Source organism: Mauremys mutica, chromosome 1 (genome assembly GCF_020497125.1).
Source record: "Mauremys mutica isolate MM-2020 ecotype Southern chromosome 1, ASM2049712v1, whole genome shotgun sequence".
Taxonomy (NCBI): Eukaryota; Metazoa; Chordata; order Testudines; family Geoemydidae; genus Mauremys; species Mauremys mutica.
In genome coordinates, this window is record NC_059072.1 from 55965570 (window position 1) to 55984301 (window position 18732).

The 18732-nt window shown below is 41.8% G+C and overlaps 1 protein-coding gene across 2 annotated transcripts in view; it reads right to left on the reverse strand.

Moving 5' to 3' along the window:
- Positions 1-18450, reverse strand: part of PRICKLE1 (prickle planar cell polarity protein 1) — a 125049-nt gene extending 106599 nt beyond the window's left edge. For both annotated transcript variants that reach the window (XM_045031935.1, XM_045031899.1), the window contains exon 1: positions 18184-18450. The gene's annotated coding sequence lies outside the window, so the exon portion shown is untranslated. The remainder of the gene's footprint in view (positions 1-18183) is intronic.
- Positions 18451-18732: the final 282 nt, after the last annotated feature.

The following is an 18732-nucleotide window of genomic DNA, read 5'->3' on the forward strand; positions in this document are numbered from 1 at the left end:
AAGCTAGACCAAATAGCCCCCAAGTGATTCACATTTACCCCTCCCAATCCTCCCCAGATATAAAGTTTATATAGCAGCCAAAATTTATCTCTTCATTATTAACTAAAACAGTACAGAATCACATTAGGATAAATATACCCAAAGGAGATGCCTTCAGTACCTATAAGGTTTGCCTACTTAGCCTCAACCCAGGTTTTGAGTGGTTTGGTATAATTGGCTGAATTCTGTACATGAACCTTCCCACTTCACACATGCAGTCACATATATTTTCCATATATTCCAATCAGGTATTTTGTCCTTGCATAACTCTGCAATGGCTGAACTAATTTTGTCTACCAAACAACCCCCGTTTGAACAAGGATATCACAGTTGAGCACTAGCTGCCTCTTTGAATCCTTTCTAGTCTCTGAATGCACCCTTTCAGGTGCACCTTCAACTCTCAGGGTGGAATCCTGGAATTTTCCCCACTCTTACACGAGGTCTCTGGCCCATGCTGCAGACCCTCTTCCGGCTCCTCCAGAACCTCTTGTTGAAGTTCTGGCTGCACTTTTCCCCACACCTTTTTATGTATGCACACCCAATCCATGGCCCCACAAAGTTGTGGGACCACCTCATCAACCTCCTCCTAGCCATGGCCAAAGTGGTCATTTATAACACAAGGGAGAGGAGGTTGGCTGAGGGGGGCCTGCGACTGTGGGGCCTGTTTTTGTTCTTTCATCCATTCACACATCCGGGCAGAGTTCCCTGGGCGGCATCCGGTGGCTCCTGGAATGCTTTTGTGGAGCCATGGGTGCTGTCCGGGGTTCTCTGCTCAGTGTCCCCTTCCGGTTCCCTAGTTTTGGCCCTTTGACCCCTACACCTGTCACTGCTTTTTTTCCCTTCATTGTCCCCCATGTTTAGTTGAGCACTGAGTCCAGTAGCAAATCTGCAGGCTGGGGGAGGGGCCTTTAGCAGTGAACAGGCTTGTGCCCATCCACTTCCCAGCACTCAATATGACCAATCCGGGATACAGCACTCTGTCAGTCAACCATAATTACTCAGCAGGCCCAACTGGATTCAGTGCTTGTAAGTCTTCCCTACAAAAGCTGTGACCAGTGGTTAATGACAATGCAAAACACCCTTTCCAAAATAAAGTACTGTTCAATCTTAGCAGCAGGAACACAGCAAAGCATAAGCACAGAAAATGGTTTTAAACACAGTTAGAACACTTACCCACATCTATACCTTACCTACAGTCCTAGGTAGACCCAAGGGCGGCTCCAGGCACCAGCACACCAAGCGCGTGCCTGGGGTGGCAAGCCGTGAGGGGCGTCCTGCCAGTCGCAGTGAGGGCGGCAGTCAGGATGCCTTCGGCGGCATGCCTGCGGGAGGTCCGCCAGCCCCGCAGCTTCGGCAGCAATTCGGCGGCGGGTACGCTGAAGGCGCAGGACTGGCAGACCTTCCACAGGCGCGCCGTTGAATCCGCGTTACCAGCAGACAATCCCAGACAACCCAGCCTCTGGAGTCTGGCTTCACCTTAGCTCAAAACCCCTTGACTTCCCCTTTTAAGGAAGGTGTCCTTTTATAAGTCCAACCAAGTCCTTTGTTTTCTCCTTAGTCTCTCTGAGCTTGGTTAAACTGGTTTAGACAGCTCATCAGGGAGATCGGAGAAACTTCAAAAGTGCTTCAGTTTCTGCATTGTCTCAGATTTTGTGGAATAACTTATCAAACCATTGTCTACCATTCCTTCATATGAATTAACCCCTTATAGTCACATAGTAATCACCACAATAAAAAACAGATGGAACATAATACTCATAAATTATTACTTGCAGCTTCCACATCCTTAAAGGATACCTAGGTAAAAGGCCAACTTTGAATGAAAAAATGGTTCAATAAATTTTAAGTAATGAGCTCCATGCATGCACAGTACAATTTGCTTCCTCCCCTCCCCCCGTTCTCTGATCTAAAGCAGCTGAGAATCAGAATCCAAATTTGGGGGGAAACTGCCCACAAACCAAGCTTCACCCACTGGAGATGTCAAAATAAGATGCCACTCACAACAAATTGTGCAGATGGTCAATATATGATCACGTGTTCTCTGCTGGTCTCCTGGGTTTTGGTTCCCTCTCCTTTGAGGGGGGGCAGGGCACAAGAGACAATAACTAGAACAATACCCCTATTTCGCATTAGTAGGCTGCCATCCTATCCTCCAAACCCACTTGTTCTGCCATGCCCCTTTTAATTATTATTATAATTTTGGAGAATTCAGAAGGAAAAAATCCACCAAAACTCTTAAGTTATTTACCAATATGTCACTTTTGTGTATTAAATCTTTTAGACTGTAAACTTTTGGGGGCAGGAATTGTCTTTACTGTTGTGCATAGTACAATACCAAGCACTTTATTAGTACAAAACAAAGAAAAATATTCTCTCTCATAGGTACCCATGTATGGCGAACTCAGTGCAAAGTTGGCATTCTTATATCTTGACTTTAATTGGACGGGAGTCGATAATGCTCCTCAACGATGTAGACCATTTTGTCAGATCACTGTGTATGAAGGCATTCACCAGGTCAGCTTTGAAAGTGTGTGTAGGAAGGGGAGGGAGGCTAGTGCTGCTCCAGCCTCTGGCAGGCTGTCATGCTATACATGCAGCTTCCAAAACAATTCAAATACTGTGTGTAACCAGTTGCACAAGCATATCAGGCCTTGAATATCTAAGATCACAACTGATGCCCACTGAATAGAGAAAATGATAAAACAGTATCTGTTTTGACAGAAAATGCAGTTTCCACAAAGTTGAAAATTTGCCAAAATTTTGTTGATTTTTCCATTGGCCAAAACCAAAATAAAATGTTTTGTTTTCCTGTTTCAACCTGCACCAAAACACTTCAATTTGTCTATTTTAAATCAAAACAGTTTTGTTTTAGATTAGTTTGACATCAATCTGAGTCTGCTGGAGCTTCTGCAGTGTTCTCACGGGAGTTGTAGTTTGAGTACCACCAGAGGTGAAAGTAAGCCGGTCCGGTATGGTGTACTGGCAAGAACCAGTACGCTGTGCTGGACCGCACCAGCTTCCATGGCCGGGATTGAAAGGGGGCAGCCCAGAGCCCTTTTAATCCCGGCCATGGCTGAGATTTAAAGGGCTGAGAGCTCCCCGGGGCTGCGGGCAGCCCAGAGCCCTTTCAATCCCGGCTGCGGCTGAGATTTAAAGGGCTCAGAGCTCCCTGGGGCTGCGGGCAGCCCAGAGCCCTTTAAATCCACAGCTGGTGCCCCAGGGCCTTTAAATCTTGAGAGGCCACGCCTTTTCCAGATGAGGCCACACCCTCTCTCAGGACTCCGGCAGTACCGGTAAGTCCTGTAAGTTACTTTCACCCCTGGGTACCACTCTTCCCTATAGGCTGGGGCTCCCTTGCTGGACTACATCTTCCATTTCGATATTTGGTCCCTTTTGTCCCAATTTGGGACAAAAAACAAATTAAATATCAGAATTTTCCACAGGACAGAAACTGTGAGTTTTAACCAGCTCTACTGCTGAATTTCCAGAGCACCACTTCTCTATATTGCCCCTTGTCACAGTAGAACAGAGAAACTCCAAGACAGCAGGTACCCTTTTTGATATGCAAGAAAGTCCACGGCTGGCTAGTTAAAAGCTTCTCTTCTCCCACCTGTACAGAGAGGCCCAGGAAAACCTGCCTGCACCCTTATGATTTGTGTGTCTCGATATCCTACAGCCTACACACATTACCCTAAAGAGTTCAGGCCATTTACCCAATTCTGTTCCCACTGAATGAAGTCAAGGGCAAAACCTCCCAAACAAATCTAACATTTACTGATTTCTAGAACTTACCACGTTAAACCTAAGTTTAGACATATTTAAACTCTGAAAAAGTATACAGGAAAAAATGTGTAGTATATTCCATTTGTTTATGTTCATTATTTCTTATAAAAAGTGTGTTAATGTAAACGATATTTAGGCTATGAAACTGGGGTCGACATTTTTTTCTATAGCCTGTCTGGCACAACTATCTGCTGCCTCTGAAGAGATTTCGGTTCAGATTGTTTTTTATTTCTCTCCCCACCAATGGGAACCGTTAAAAATGTCAGTGCCTCTCCCCAATTCCTCAGCCTCACATAACTGGCACTGCACTAAAAAATAAGCATGGTCACATTCCAAGTTTAAGAGTGCCATCTAGTGTCTCCTTGTTTACTATTTTTGACTGAGGGAGACTCTTCATTAAACAGCACTACATAGGGCATATTTTGCTTTATTTTCTTGACAAAGCTATATTCTGGATTTTGTAGCTCCATTTTCAGACCACTGATCTTTTTCCACAAACACAAACACTCTTGTTTTGCCCGTTATGACACTTAAGGGAAACTGATTGTATTTTATGATGTAGCCTTGAAGAAAGTGTGAACACACAAAGTCATTAATCTGAAAAGCTATAATTTATTAACCTTTGCCAAACTATGTAACGAAATGTAGCCCTTAAAAGCTACCTCGTGCCATCTCCTTTAGTGTGACCTCATCCCAAGAACAGATGGATAGATAAGAGAGAAACTTTCAGTGGAAAAAAATGTGATCTGAGATCAACCAGGCTATACTGGAAATCAATAATTAACAGTTCCACTACTACAGGTCTTGCTCTCACCTATTATCACAAATAAAATAAAATACTTCCTGAATAGAAGACCTCCAAAGAAAGACTAAGATGCTTTATACTTGTTTATAGGACTTGCCCTACTGGATCTGACCTATGGTCCATCTAGTCCAGGTGCGGGCAAACTTTTTGGCCTGAGGGCCACATCTGGGTATGGAAATTGTATGGTGGGCCAAGAATGCTCATGAAATTGGGGTTGGGGTGCAGGAGGGAGTGAGAGCTCTGCCTCGGTGGTGTGGGCTCTGGGGTTGGGCCAGAAATGAGGAGTTCAGGGTGCATGAGGGGGCTCTGGGCTGGGGCAGGGGGTTGGGGCACAGAAGGGGGTCAGGGATGCAGGCTCCAGGCAGTGCTTACCTCAAGCAGCTCTTGGAAGCAGTGGCATGTCCCCTCCCTCCAGCTCCTATGTGGAGGTGCGGCCAGGCGGCTCTGTGTGCTGCCCCGTCTGCAGGCGCCACTCCTGGAATTCCCATTAGCTGCAGTTCCGGGCCAATGGGAGCTGTGGGGGTGGCACTTGGGGTGGGGCAGTGCGCAGAGCCCCCTGGCTACCCCTAAACATAGGAGCCGGCAGAGGGGGGACATGCTGCTGCTTCTGGGAGTCTCGGTGCACAGAGCAGTCTCCGACCCTGCTCCCTTGCTGGAGCGCGGGAGAAGAGCAAGCCCCAGACCCTGCTCCCCAGTGGGAGCTCAAGGGCCATATTAAACAGGCTGGAGGGCTGGATGTGGCTCCTGGGCCGTAGGTTTGCCCACCTCTGATCTAGTCCAAAATCCTCTCTCTGACAGCGATCAGCACCCAATACTTACAGGGAAGGTACAGGAGACCCATAGTACGCAAGTGTGGGAAAATCTCACCACCCTCATGAAGGTCTCATCCTAAAAACAATTTCTAACCATTAGGAATAGGTACTAACTTGAAGTTTTATATTTTTCCAATACTTAGCTATGAAATATTATAACTCTAGATAGTCTTGTTATCCATATATACATCTAATCCCTCTTTGAAGGTTGCTAAATATTTGGCCTCAACATCATCCTGTGACAACGAGTTCCAAAGTCTAATTATACATTGTGATGTAGTAGGTGGCACTCTGCTCTCCATGCTAGTATTGAAGTAATGCCCTGACAATGGCGTGGAAAGAGTTTGCTATTGGACGTGCTCTTTAAGATGAGGCATAAAATACAGTTCTGTTCATTTGTTGTGATTAAGGATTCTGTTGCTATTTGCAGGAGTGGGGGCACAGTATTGCTGTGTTGCAGCTGCGGTACTTGTATGGTAAGTGATGTAATGCCTTGGTGTCAGAGGCTACGTGTTATTTGGTGGGATGCTCTGCTTGAAAACGATGGAGTTTGCATCGTGCCGGATCCTTTCGTTCTGGCTGGTGATAAATTTTATTTTAATGTTTTGCATTATTTTAGTCTATGGCATTTAGATGCTGCTCAGACACATGCTTTATGGAGTGAATTAATTTATTAAATAAAGTGTGTGTTGGTAAAGAGTTTGGAGTTAGTTTAGGATGAAAAGCACATACAGAAATACAATATTATAATGCTAGGCCGTGCACCTCCAAAATATGTTTACATCATTGTTCAAGAGGTAGAGCTCAAACAAGTATGCCATCTTTATTATGATAATTTCAAACTAAGTCTCCACTCCATAATAGCCCAAGATTTTTTTTATCTAGTTAGGTAGCATATGCTTTCAGACAATCACACAGTAAAATATAGTCTGTTGGCTTTAGTTAGAAGTTTTTAGCTGAGATTTATTATAAAATAAAAGCTGTAAGTTTTAAGGGTCACATTTTCAACATTACTCCCCTAAAGTACACCCACAAAACATGCACGTGCACCTGGAGCCCAATTTTCAAAGGCGCCAAGCACCCAAAGCACCTGCTAACTGTAATAGGAGCTCTGGGTGCCACCCCCCGTGAACATTTGTGGCCTTGAGGTAGCTGACCAAATAAGTGGTATTTTTAATACATACACATGATTTCAGTCACAAATTTAGGGTAACGTTTTCAAAATGTCTGCATCTAAGTTTCATGTCAAGAATGCTTGAAATAGTTCCCAAGAAACTAATGGGAATGAGTCACTTCCTAAAAGACACATTAGGGCTTATTTCAGCCCCAAAATGGGCTCTGAATGCTGGGCTTGCTGAAGTTCCACACCCTAGGTTCTGCATCTGTTAAAGCTGCTCCCTATTTGAAAGGGGTACTTGCTCCTAAGAAGAGCCTAGGTGCTGCTGGCTTTAGCCTTTGGGCCTGCCCATATGTGCCCCCCTTTTAAGGAGCAAATTCTCATGTCACTCAGTCTCAGATATGGGAAAATTATTTACCGAAATAGCAGCCATGATTGAACTGAACTCATTTTAGTGTGCATGCGGAGAGAGTTTGTTTCCTCCTCTTGCTGCTTAATAGTTAGGCAAGGCCCTAGAATAGATTTGTAATGGGCTGTGCTGCCTGAAAGTGACATCTAACTGGCAAAGAGCCCTGAAATTGAGCTATCTGCAAGAGAGTGTGTTTATGGGGCAAAGGTTCCTGCATCTCAAGTAATGACAAGGCAGGAGAGGAAGAGGGAGTCCCACCAATTGCAGGCAGGAACCACAGTCAATAGCAATTTTTGTACAAACCATGCCCCAACTCCAGTCCCCATCCATTTTATTCAAAATGCTACCACCAAATAGTCATAGAATCATAGAACTTAAGATCAGAAGGGACCATTATGATCATCTAGTCTGACCTCCCGCAAGATGCGGGCCACAAAAGCTGACCCACCCACTCCTGAAATAATTCTCTCCCTTGACTCAGCTGTTGAAGTCCACAAATCCTGATTTAAAGACTTCAAGTAGCAGATAATCCTCCAGCAAGCGACCTCTGCCCCATGCTACTTCAGCCATGTTATCCCATTCTGAGTCACTTTACTGGCTCCACATTGTCCTTGCCTTCAAGGCCTAGCATACAACATAGATCCCAGTCTATGTCTGGTCTAGTCTCCTTTTACATTCTCTGCTTCCAACAACAACCACCACCTCAATACTTCTTTTCTCTCTCTCGGACACAAACATGTAAGTGTCTTGCCATTCTATGCCTTATGCATGAGAGTCATTTCCAAAAAAACACCCTGTTGGTGCCTTCATATTCACCTTAAGAAATCACTCCTAAAATATGACTTGCACAGCATGGATTTCATTACAAAAAAGTAAAACCTCACCTCTGAGGTTAATTAACTATCAAGGTTAATATTTAAGGTGAGTAACTACTTAATCATTTCTGTAACCTGTGTTTCTCTCCTTCCTGGTGAAGGTGTTATTCTCACTTGGCTGTCACGTCCACCATTTGGACTGTGAGCTATTTGGGGCAGGGACTTGTCTTCAGGTAGGTCTCCTGTGAAGCACCTACATCATAATGATAGCAAATAGGAGGGAGAAACACCTCAATCCCCAAATCAAGGCAAGTTTTCTATTACAAAACAACAACAAAACCACCACACCCCACCCAAACTCTTGCGTGCGCCTGGCACATCCCTTTTCCCTGTCACCACTACACTCCAAAGGAGCCATCTGCAAGTTCTACTGCATGTACCACAATGTATACAACTCAGTCTAGGTTCCATCATCGTGTTGCTGCAATACCAGGCAGCTAAATATCAGCAAACAGTGATGCACTGTCAACAAATGATGGACTTTTCTACTATGAGGACAAAATGCCTAGGCACAAAGATTTTCCCTTGCACTACTAACCCTGTACCAGATATACATTAGAAAGTTATATTCATACAACTAGAGATCATAAAATTGGAAATCATAAAACCACAAAGGCAGACTTCAGTTCTATGGCACCTAGGTGGGCATAGTGTTGGAAGCTTCAGTCTGAGTTTCCTGCATTTCTAGTGTTTTGGTAAGTTTTTAAAAAATATTCTATTAACAGATACTCAGCCCTAAGAAGATTTTTGCTTGGGAAATACACAGTGCAACATTCAGTTACACCTAACATGAATCTACAGTCTAAACTATGTCAAAACTTAAGGAGTGAATGAGAAGATCCTGAATAACATCCGATGGATTTTCTAGGTTTTGTATGCCAAATATTAGTTTTATGCTAATAAAATTTGATGCAATACTTTGTGTCGTCTCTCATGCCATAGAGTCCACTTGTAATTTGCCGCTTTAGAGAAAAATCTTTTCAAATTAACCAATAGATCTTCTCCAAGCTCAAACATCACAAGCTGACTATTTTTATCATTTTTGAACTGCAAAACTGGCAATCAAAGCAAAGTTTCAGTTAGGTGAGGTATACTATGTTAGGTTTGAAAAACTAACTAGTGGTGAAGTTTGAATCTGCTATAGTGACTAATGAATGAGGCGAGTGTATTTAAACACACACATGCACAAGTCATAGCTTAGCATGAACAGTTTTTTATAGTACTGTTGTATAATCCCAGTCAGTGATTTGAGTACTGATGCTCTATTGAGGTCATAATCTCCTGCCAAAAAGTACACAAATACCAGCATCAAGCAAAACTTATGGCAATAGTGAGATTTTTGTAGTTGTTCAGCAGTCACTTCTACATTTAACTGCTCAGAGAGAGTCTGAAGATGAACATGTTGATTTTTCTATAATTGGAAAACTTGTTAAATAAGAGTGTGAATGTAGGGAGACAGCAAACTCTATGGCACTTTTATTTAGGCAGAAGCAGTTCTCCATCACTTCTGACTCATAGCAGTTTCAAGACAGACTTGTTGGAGATGAGAGCTAATAAAGTGATAGAAAGTGGCACAATACACAGAGTCATGACTGCACACATAGTTACTCCAGAATAGACTCAAGAGTTACCCTCCTTTGGGACTTCTGCACATTGATTCTCTTTGCAGGACGAGATCCTAGTACAGTAACTACTTTAGCATGTCTATATTGCAGTACTAGCTATTAATTTCTGAACCTGGAGTAGTACATACAACTGGCAGATTAGGACCAAACTAAGCCATTATGATAACTGCTATTAACCTTTTATATATAATGCAATATGCATGACAGAAGTATGGAAACTAATATTTGCATAATAAAGTCATAGTACGGCATTAAGCAGTTTTAGATTAACCATAAATAGTTAAAAATAGTAAATGGATGCCAGACTCTCTCTCACCTAGTTTTACATGGCTCTACCATTACTGATTTCAGTGGAGTTACTCCGATTTATGTCTTTGGGAGAGGCAAATCAAGCCCTGTGTATTTAAAAGGAAACTGCAAACATGATTCCTACAATTCAGGGGGAGAGTTAAAAGATACGAATTTGTGAACTGCAAAACAGGCAGAGTACACAAGTGAAGGCAGAAGAGGCTCCAGTCAGACAAAGTCTGAAAGCTTTGGATAATCAGTACTGCCAAGCCCAAGTGCTCAAAATTGTGCGTCAGGCCCCAAAGATTCATGAGATTAAAAACCTCATTATTTTAGAGCTAAAGCCATTTTTTAAAATTTATTATTTTTGCAATTATCACAAGCCCCTGATAGTCATGCAGAGCTGTCAATGCTGGGTGTGAGAGCTCTTTTAAGGGAAAGCTATGTCCCATAAGGCTCATCCCCTGATTAGACAGGATGAGATAATCCGAAATCTTTCAAGATTTCTATTTTAGGGCACTAACAACATAATTGTCAGCCTTTCACCTGCGGAGCTCAAGGGTAAGTGAGCTCAAGTATGGCAGAGTCTACTCTAAACGAATTATGATCACAAAACTACTACATAGGTTAGAGCTACTTAGGCCTGTTTCATAGCTGAGTTACTCCATTTATATACCAGTGAAACTTCACTGAAGTGAATGTAGTTACTAAAGCAGTGTACAAGTTAAGTAGCACATATGGCTCCTAGTTTCGGCTTTAGAGATTCAGAATTGGGGTTTATATAATAAGATTGTTAGTCAGGAACAAGGTAAGGTGTACCAAGAGCTAAACGAAAGAGGTTGCATTATCTTTTCTAGCACTGTACATTCTCCCAGTCCTCCTCACTATCATTTCATAACTATATGGAATTCTTCCTTAGATTAATGAGAAAGAAGCATCACAGATGTCACTGGAATCCTGTATCCCCAAATCCCACTGATGGCATGCATACATACATGCTGCCTTTTCACTTCCAGGGCCTGATCCCACAAGGCGCAGGACACCTCCCTTGAGGTCTTGAGCGCCATCAGTGGGTGCGCTGTAGGAAGTACATGAGCCAATGAGAGGTGCCGTCTTACTAACCACATTGCTTAGATAAGCTAAATACTCAATCACAGTTCACACTGTCTGCACATTTAGTACACGTTGAGTTTACCAACCTTCTTTCATATGTATAATCTAATCTATCTGTGTCACCTGATCACTGCTTGCTGTTCAACATCCATCCAGGCAAACCACCATATTTTCTTCAACTAGTATTTCAAAATAGATGCCTACTGTGACCCAAATCTGCACTGGGTTTGTAAGGGTAGGAAGAGCAAGGCAATTTACTGATTAATATCTTTAAAAGCTGAAGGTAAAGTAAGTTTCCAGTACCTCAATATAGAGGAAAGTCTGGTTTACTTTCAACGTATTTGGCAGCACTTGAGGACATTTTGTTGGATATTAGCCTGCCAAGCTGTTTAGACTTATAGAAGGAGCATAAAGAAACTTATATGGCAAATTCTGTTAAATATAAACATATCTTCTGTATATTTTATTTCCTCCATCCACATACACAGAGAGCTAAATCACTTCAGTCCTAGGATAAATGGGAACTCAGTATTTATCATTTAGATTCTTTCTCTAAGCTTTGCAAACAAGTCAGGGGGCTCTCACAGTGAAGTTATCCATATGATCATTATGATGAACAAAGCGTCAGAAAGCAGTTCAAAATTCTTACAAAACACATATATCCTGCTACAAGAAACATCTGAGATTCACTAACAAGATTCCAGACTGAACTATACCCCAGTTAGCAATTCGTATGTGCACGCACGCAGACACACACACATACACACTCTCTCCAGGACTGGACATATGTATTAGTCATTCTCACGAAAAGTCATTTTCTTTCTAAGCATATACTATATGCAGTATTTTTAATCACAATTTTGAAAAATATCATCCCAATTTCTGAAAGTTATACTTTTACTAAAACAAAACAAAAACAAAACAAAAAAACATTTGGCACTCTGAAGAGCTAACTTTCCTGAACATAGGTTAATCACAAGTAATTATATAGCATGCACACACTTTTGAGATGCAAAATTACTGCATTTCTGTGGGAATTAAAATGCTGTGTTTGAGTGCAGGAAAAAAAAATCTTCCCCAAAAACTTATGTAGAGGTTTGCTTTCAACGTAGCCTACTCATTTTTAGTATGTACATGAAAAAAAAAATCAGTTTTTATTGTGGTTAGATGAACTGACCCACACTGAAGGTTTTTTAAAAGCTTTCAATTTGTACCAGAATTACTGTGTATTTGTGTCACCACTGCACTGGGCTATGGATGGGAGCAGCTGTCTGACTAGCCAGTGTGCTCAGCTGGTAGAGAGAGAGTGACTGTGTGGCTAGGCTAATCTCTCACTGAGCTCTGCTATCTCTTTCACAAAAGGACTTAATTAATGTAAAGATAATATCAGGGTGTAATGGATAATGCTGCAGAATTATAGTGTTAGTGTCAAAGGAAGTTTGTGCTCCTGTTTTAAAACATCTCTACAAGACTGCTTCACAAATAGATCAAGTATTTCACACTGTCCCATGGAAAAGACTAAAAAATAACTTCTGTGACATGGGTCATTTTAAAGATTCACTTACCTAATGTTAGCAGATATTTTTAAGTTTCTGATTAAAATAAAAAAGTTACAAAACACATTTACTAACAAGAATAGTGGCTGTCTTTAGAACAAAAAAGTGTCCTAATGCGAGGACAGGTGTAAGAATTCCAGACCATTTGACAAAGCTTTAAACCACGTGCACCTACAGTTAGTAACTAGCTGTACTTAGAACACAACATCTTGGGAGATGAAGATTTTGCAATATGGATTACTTTTAAAAAGTTAATGTTTGTAGAGGGACTTGAACATATATCTTTAGGCTGATATTTTTTCTTTTTAAAAACTGTAACTGTAACATACCGTTAATGTTTAAGGAGCCATTGGTTCAATATGGCCTATTAATTATATTGTATATGGACACCTTTGACTTTTCCTTACAGTGGTGCAAAGGTTAGAAGTGCACTTAGATTCGGAAGGTGATAGTCGCAGAATCCAAGCCCTGATATTATGTTATATTGTGGCTACTTGATGCAAGATTATAAAAACAACATTGAAAAAGGTGGTTATAAAAACATCACAAGAAACAAAAAAAACCCTTTATTTAAATTAAAATAAATCATAATCCGATTCTTGGAAGGCACTTGGAAATGCTTTTTGGCATGCAGTTGCTTCATGCCTCCAATAGTGTGTGTAATTGGAAACATTTCATACAGAATTGTTACTAAAGTCAAAGACCATAACTGCAAGCTGTGGGATTTGTGCTTCAGATAAAAGGACAGCTGAATAAAACTGTTATACATGGAGAGTGTTTGTAGGTCTATGTCTGCAATACTTTTATCAGCTTATTGCCAAATTTTCAGACTTAGAGAGCAAGAGGAAGAGAGATGGAAAAATGAAGGAGAGAAGCATACAAAGCAGCAAGAGCTACACGGTGCTATAAATCAACAATTCAGACACAAATCTTAGACAGGACTACATGACTTCAGTACCAGAACAACTGAAATAACACAGCTCCACCTTTTGTTAATGTGTAATCCACTGGAAATGAAAGACTTGTCTTTAACAGTGTCTACCACTGGTACACTGGTAAGAAAGACACTCTCAGCTTGATTGGTCAGTTGTTTTTCAGGAACATTTTGAACCAGCATTGTGGTAACATTTAAAAATCAAATGGACCCTTGTAGGCAGAGTTCCAAAAAGAGGTAAATGACAGTTGCTTGCTAGTTTACATAAGTATTTAAAAATGTCTGTGTTGGCTCATACCTCTGTCTCTTGAGATTTTTAATTCAGTTTGTGTATTTTAAAATTTTCTTGTAGAAAAATAACCCTTGAAAAGGCTAATCAATTCATGCTGAGCAATCATTCCATTTTTCTAGAGGCCAAGGAAAAGTGAGTTTAATGTGTTTAGAGTGAAGTCTAAACAAGCAAACAATACAAAGACACAGAACGAATTATTACAGTCCCCTGGAGAATTTTTTTTCAATAACTGGAAATATCTTTTGACTATGGACCAGCAACAAAAGAATTGTCTTTGGAAAAACTGTGTCATTTTGGCAAATAGTAAAGTGATCTGATTAGTCTATCTTGGTATCTCTGCCAGAAATGTCATGACATCAGTGTGCTATAACTTGTAAAACATGTTTCTTCCCACCCTTGCTCAGTCAGAAGGTGGGGGAAGGGAGAAGGTTGGAGTTACTGCTCTCTCCTTCAAAGCTGGTCCTTTCCACTGTAAGTCCTCAGTCCTACAAACACTTGGACTATGTCTATACTACAGCCTATGTTGGCATAACTTGCATCACTCAAGAGTGTGAAAAAACCACCCCCCGAGTGACATAAGTTACACCAACATAAGCACCAGCATGCCCAGCACTATGTCGGCAGGAGAGCTTCTCCCACTGACATAGGGCTAGTCTACACTGGCAATGCTAAAGCACTGCCATGGCAGCGCTTTAACATGGCTTGTGTGGTCGCTTCCAGCGCTCTAAAAAAACCCACCTCCACGAGGGGCGTGGCTCCCAGCACCGGTGCACTGTCTACACTGGCGCTCTAAAGTGCTGAAACTTGCTGCGCTCAGGGGTGTGTCGAGGAAATTGCCAGTGTAGACAAGCCGATAGCTTCTCCCGCTCACAGAGGTGGTTTTATTATGCCGACGGAGAGCTCTCTTCCCTCAGCATAGAGCGTCTTCACCAGATGTGCTACAGCGGCACAGCTGTATTGGTGCAGCAGCACAGCTGCAGCGCTGTATGTGTAGACATGGCCTTATGCATGCAAGTAAGAACTACTCATCTGTGTGTTTCCAGTAGCTGGGCCTAACAATCAATGGTTTCTAACTAGAATACACTAATGAACTATAATTAGGTTCAAGTTTACCTCAGTTTAGAATGGTTGTAAACAGAAAATAGTTAATGTTGGCTAACCAAACCAAATACTGCTGAACTACCCTTCTATGAATTCAGAGATATCAAATTCAAGATATAAGAAAGACGTGGTCATTATGTAGCCTACTCAAACAAAGGAAAGATACTGTGTTGCTATTCTCCTTCACCTTAGGCAACACTTAGACCACAGAATGATTCTCTGAAATATTTATGAAGTGATCACTTTATTATTGAAATATAAAGGAGCAATGGCTTTGGAGAATGTTCTTTCATGAGCCTCTAGGCAGAGGCATTGATGTCTTGGACTTTTACCTTCTGTGGCCTACAGGTAAAGACAACACTCAGTGGGGTCAAAAATAATTTTTCATACATTTTAAAGAGTTGCAAAAAATTAACTCAGTCATTGTACATATATCATGGCTCTGGTTGCCTGGATACTGTGTCTAGTGAATTCTTGTGTTTACTTGAAGTTGGTCTAATTATCTGTTCTGTATTAGGGGGGGTTGTACAGCATCCACAATCACCATATTATGTAAATTCCGTGCTACTGGGAAAATACTTTAAATCTTTGTATCTTCATCCAAGGCATTAGGAAAGGGTCAAGCCAATCACTCAGCAAAGATACAATAGGAACTAACTCCATACAAGTTTATCCTATGCAGTGTTTCAGTGGAAAATAGTTACAGAGTAAAACCCATCTGATTTTCATATGCCAATTAAATGAACAATGCCAAACTCATCTAATCTCTTTCTAAAAACATAGGGGAAGACAGACCAAACTCTTGAAATTATGGGAAGTTAGGTCATTAGTGTGCCAAGTCATTCCTCAGGCATCTTTTTTACATATAAATTATGAAACTTTTAGAGTATAACAGCAACCACCACCTATACTCTTCAAACCATTTACATTTTCTTTTTTGCAAAACTTTGTTATCTAGAAGGCAAATACTCTAAATCACTTTTAATAAAAGTTATAATTAACTAGTCTACTAGAAAAGATAACCTTTCCAGTATACAGACTGTTCTTTCACAAACATTGAACGATATCCTTTATGCCACTAAGATGGAGAATGGATTATTTAGAAGAGGGGAATCAATAAAATTCTGTATTTGTGCATGAAAAATACATGCACAGTTCAGTGTTTTACTTTTAAGTCAATTGGAATTTTCTAGCCATTTCCTAGCCTTTCGAAACATTAGAATCTTCTCTAGTTTGTGCAGACTTCATCTTGCTTTAAAAAAAATTCTAAATCAAAACAGATTTTTTTAAAAACAATTACCTTTTTCAGAGTTATCAGACTACAGGATATTAGGAAAAAAACAGACTCCCTTGTTGCTTTTACCCACATCTGACTCCAATCTTAATAGTTCAGCTATTAACCCTGTAAGGGCTTTCTCTCTCCCTTCCCGCACCCCCCCACAGCTGATGTTACAATTTTTATGGGGGTGACCAGGCTGACTCAGTACAGCACCCTTTATTATACCACAATGGCTCCATAGATCTCTGATTACAAAACACGATAAACTCTTTTAGCTCATCTTGGCTTTTGCTGTTAGAACTGACAGACATTCTGAATTTTCAATAGGCAAGAAAAGTTGTTAATTAAAAGTCATGGTTTTCAGCTACATGACAAAGCATGGAAAATTGAACTGGGAGTAATGTTAGCCACTTATTTTTGACACCTTTTAGTTTTAACATGTAGGGAATATGCATTGTTAACCTTTAAATCCTCTGTATAAACATTCTTGGAGAGCTTGTAAAATATCCCCCACTGAGTTTCCTGAGTCTCCAGTTGATGGCATTTAGAGACACTGGTACTAGCAGAGTGCTTTATTTTGCTTTCTTCAGTCCCCAGCTGGGGTACAATGACAGATTCCTGTCCAAGATCAGACCCAGCCACCTTAAGCTGAAACCACACTGAAATGAACTCAACCAGACAGCAAGATAAATGGTTGCTGTTTATGTTTAAAATCCCCTGGTGGGAGTAAATATTGTTTGAGAAAAAGAGGCTTGACAAATATTCATCACCCCTTCAGAGCTCTCTTGAGGCAGAATATTTAGCTTAAGTTAGGGCTGCATTTTAGATGTCTCTCTCTAGCTGTCACAAGATTGTTTTTTTTCCTATGGAAGAGAGTCTGAAAACAGACATTTTGCATGCTGAGGATAGCCAAACAAGGTTTCCCCCTCCCATGGGACTGGAATACACTCATGATAATAGAAGGGAACTGAAATATTGACACTTAGTTGAGGATAATGGAGAAAGCAAAGGGTTAGTGGAAAAAGACCAGTTGTCACCCAAGTGACAGGCAACAGCTGAGCTCACACATCTGGAGCCTGAGTCAGGCAAACACTCTGAAACTCACATCCATCTAGAGGCTTGGGTGCTATAAAAAGAGACGAAGCTCTCCATGCTACAATTGTACAAAATACACTAACACTTAAAATTACACACACACACACATATATATATACACACATACACACACACACTACAGCCGTGGGAATACACATTTCTATACTGTCTTTGTATACCAAAACATATACGTGTGAAGATAAAATGTAAGCACAACCACGTCTCTGTGTGTAGAACTAAGTGAATAAGTAAAACATAAATCACAGAGACACTTTGATATAAATAACCTCAGATAAAATCCTAACCTTCTGTTCCCTTTTGTCCCCTCACAGCTTGTTATTTTGTTTGTTGTTTGTTTATTGTTCTGCATGCAGGGTACACACATACATTCGAGCCAATAATACATGTATTTGGAGTGCTAGTTCAGATTCCACTTGGGCAAATTATAACTCAGTACGGTGTCAGCCCCCAAATTATTTTCCCCTTCATTCAAAACAATGATCATCACAACTCTTCAAACAAGTTTGTGGACAATCTTCCAGAGCCTCCTCCCATACACAACAGTGCCAGGTTAGGCAATCCAATAACCAAGATCGGTTGGGTTTTTCTGTGTCTGCAGGCAAAATTTAACAACTTTGCGCTGCATCCTGAGTCCCAGGTATGTTAATAAGTAACAGATTTGGGGTTTTACTTCATTATTGTTTATAGAAAATAAAAAAAACCACGGAAAGCTAAAAACTCACCACCTTGAAGACAATATTTTAATGAAACAAACTGAGGAGGCAGGCTTCTAAAGATATTAGGCTGGGGCAGCCACCAGTTGCTTTCCGCCTAAGCTAGTCGGCTCGCTTCTGCTCCGACCTTTCTGGTCCTGTTAAACTAATTACGTCTCTCGAGACATTTGTAGGTGACAAGACCCTGGGGGACTGACATTCCACACAGCATTCCCCTCACCCCCAAGACTGCAAAGTGGGAATCTAATGCAAACAGTCCCGCTCCATACAGACAAAACCACACTTCTCTCCCCTGCGGGAGAGAGCAACGCAGAGCTGCCACTTACCCTCCAGGAGATGGACTTGGGAAACACCGCAAGGTATTCCTGGGCGGGGGGAAAGGATCAGTCACATTGAGAGCAAGGGAGACAAGTATCCCCTGGAGGGAGCCTGGGTGGCTGCTCCTTTCTGCCTGGGCACCCCAGGGAAGTCAGTGCAGGCTGGAGGGACGCATTTCCCGCAGAGAGCAGGGAAGGGTTTGCGGGGAGCGGGAGCTTGCCAGGCAGCCGTCAGCTCAAGGAGCCTCAGCATGGAAGTGACCAAGCTGCGCTGCTGGTTCTCTCCTTATTCCCTGCCGGGGCTCAGGCGCTGCCAGCCCGGTACGGTGACATGCGCATTCCACAGAGCCCATTGGCTGCAGCCGGCCGCATTCTCCAATCGCCGCAGGGCTGGGGGTGCCGGCGGCTCAGAAAACCCGGAGGGCTGGATTCGCTGACCGGGAAGGACAGAAATTCCCTGGTACTGACAAGGCTTCGGAAGTCCACGCAGGTCCCAGGCAGGGCAGGTTTGCAGTGAGGGGGGCGGGGAGGAGCAGAATGTGCTTTTCGTGATCCGTG